This window comes from Lycium ferocissimum, chromosome 12 (assembly GCF_029784015.1).
Source record: "Lycium ferocissimum isolate CSIRO_LF1 chromosome 12, AGI_CSIRO_Lferr_CH_V1, whole genome shotgun sequence".
Classification (NCBI taxonomy): domain Eukaryota; kingdom Viridiplantae; phylum Streptophyta; class Magnoliopsida; order Solanales; family Solanaceae; genus Lycium; species Lycium ferocissimum.
In genome coordinates, this window is record NC_081353.1 from 57,090,160 (window position 1) to 57,092,990 (window position 2,831).

The window sequence follows — 2,831 nt, forward strand, 5'->3', positions numbered from 1 at the left end:
AATTAGAGAATTGATTTTAATTTTCTTCTTCTTTTTTTAAGTGATATTTTGCTTCTTTAAATGAATGTGCTTAATCAGAGATTTTTTTTTTCAGAGTGCGTATCTATCGTTGTTTATAGATCATGAGGTGAGGTACAAACATGTTTTTATTTTCTGGAAGTGTGATAGCTCTAAGGATTGTCCAATTTACAAGAACACTTTTTTATCATGACCCAAATACATAGGTCATGAGGGCGCCCCCACTATCCTGGGTTGGCGAACCTTTCCCTTAAATCACGTCCTTTAAACAAGAAATGCGCAAGCAAATATAGAAATATATCGCAGTCACAATAGATATATAAATAACATAAGTGCGGAAATATAAAAAAATACAAACCCCAAAACCTGGTTTGAACTCGTACAAGAGCTTCTAATACAAAAACAATGTTTGAAATACTAGTCCAAGCCTCAAAATACGTAATAAGTCTGTCCGAGTAAAAGAAGATAGACAGATAAGCAGGGAGGGGATCCGGGGCTGCAGATCCGGCAAGTGGTCACCCTCGAGATCTCCTGGAAGTGGCCTTGGATTCACTTGCGAGGTCGCGAACTGGAAACGGTGACAAACTCTGCACTCAAGAAAAAGTGCAACAAGAGTAATATGAGTACAGCACTAGTACTCGTAGGCATCATGGGCCGACAACGATTAGGTCACGCATATAAATAGAAAGAAATCAACAAGTAAAGCAGATAAGCAGTCAAGTACAGTCACGAAAGCATGTTTAAGTATAAGATCAGACAGAATGTATAGGATGTCAGTGAGCAGTCATGAATAATCAAGTGAATGCAATGCAATGTCATACTATGCAATATCTCCCCAGGCCTCCTCTCCGATCACGTACACACATGTTAAGGGCGATGCCTCAAAGTCATGACCCATGGGGGACCCGCGAGTCCATGTACCCACACAAAATTGCCACTTGGGCCCACACAAATTATCATTGTTACCTTTGCCACTTGAGCCAACACAGAGTATCATTGTTTAACCATTTATGCATATGGATGGATGATATGTAAATGTAAGGATCAATTTCACAACATCTCAAAGTCATGGAAACAATAAATGTATATCATGAATGACGAACTCAACCAAGTCATCAATACATAATCCTCCCCTTTTTCAATGAGATAAATGAATGTCAAGGAATCAACAACACAATCTGTAATCACAACCTAAAAGTAAATGTGGCGGCAAGCCCACATAACAACATCCATACCAAACAGTGGGTTTATCACCACCACCATGCCCAAAGGCCTATCATGCTTTCCCTGTCAATGACTACCATCTAGTTATGTTTCGCTAATCGGAGTCTAAACATAAGTAAGTCGTAACCTGCCTCAGTGCCGAACAGGAGCCATGAACTATCCAACTTGAGTCTTTCCCTTTTGAATCGCCTCCGAATGAGCAAAGTCTATCAAACAATTATTCTACATTAGATTATGAATCTACGGATACCCATCACGCTATACTACTCAGTCAAACTCAAAAATGACCTCAAAAAGTGACCCCAGGCCATAATGGCAAAATTGGAAACTCACGTTAGAGACATGTTACCCAAGGTCTCAACAATCATAATCCTAAGTTTCACAAGAATCTAACCCCAAATTGACCTTCAAGTCCACCAATTTATCAAAATGCCAATTTAAGACAACCCATAATCAATCCGTTTGAAAATCTGTTTGAAATCGAAATTAGAGTTGGAAATAGTTTGTCCAAGCTTTATCAAGCTAAATACTAGGATATCTTTCCAAAACTATCCATGATTAGTAAGAAAATCCATTTCCAAGCTAGGGTTTATAAGCCAAGAAAACCCTCATCCCAAATCGAGACACCTATCATAAAAATCCTTAACTAATCAAAGATAAAATCATAATACAATGGTAAGAAGCTTACCCCAATGAGTATCCTTGAGAAACCCTTCAAAATCCCTTTCTACCGAGCTATTTAGGTCTAGAATTTGGGGAAATGAGGTTCGAATTGGGAAAAGAAGGGATCAAAAGAGAATTTTCTGACCCAGTGATCCCGCATCTGCGGACAATCCTTCGAGCTTTCAATTTTTCAGAAATTAGGCATGTATAACTTAGATTCGTATCCCTAAAATCATTCTAGAGTTGATGGGAGTAAACACATACCTTGATTTGATGATTCGGAAAAGATTGCGCAGAGAATGAGAAACCCTCCTTGTTAGAGATTTTTCCCCTCTGTTGTTGTGGAAGGTTTTGTGTGTTTAGGAGTGTGTGCAACTAGAGTGGGTTAAGAGAGAGTTTTATTGTAGTGGGAGGGAAGTTGAGAGGTTGTAACGTTGGGAGAGAGAGAATTTTTCAAGCGGTGGAAGTTTTTGAGTGGGGCGGGGGGAGGGGGGTATGGAAGGTGAGGGATCGGCTCTTTTATTTTTCTAAAGTCAAAGACTTCCGCTCGGCTCTTTTATTTTTCTAAAGTTACAGACTTCCGCTTCGGCGAAAGTGTACCGCTCGCCGAATCCACTGTAGCAGATGGTAGCATCGCCACAACGAATCTCGCCTTTTCCTTAAGAGCTGCTTCAGCGGCATAGACCCCGCGCCAGCGAAAGCGCCCCTGCGGAATAGTTTTCCGCCGGGAGCGAGACCTGATAGTACTCGTGCCAGTCAAGAGTAATTATTCCGCCTAATGCAGTCCGAGTCAAGAGTAGTTATTCCGCCCTAATGCAACCATCTCTGGGTTGGGATGAGTATTTTCTCAAAAGTGTTTTCCACTAATCAACCGAACACGAGAAAATAAGTAAGAAATTCCCTTATTTTTGAAGAAATCATTTTCC

The 2,831-nt window shown here is 40.4% G+C and overlaps 1 long non-coding RNA gene across 2 annotated transcripts; it reads right to left on the reverse strand.

Annotated features, from left to right (window-relative positions):
• Positions 1-385: 385 nt before the first annotated feature.
• LOC132040569 (uncharacterized) lies at positions 386-2,425 on the reverse strand. Of its 2 annotated transcripts, XR_009410718.1 has the most exons (4): positions 2,170-2,425; positions 1,931-2,065; positions 1,370-1,448; positions 386-605 (listed from the first exon to the last, which is right to left on the reverse strand). It is a non-coding gene; the product is annotated as an uncharacterized LOC132040569 (long non-coding RNA). The 2 variants fall into 2 exon arrangements; XR_009410717.1 differs by lacking the exon at positions 1,931-2,065.
• Positions 2,426-2,831: the final 406 nt, after the last annotated feature.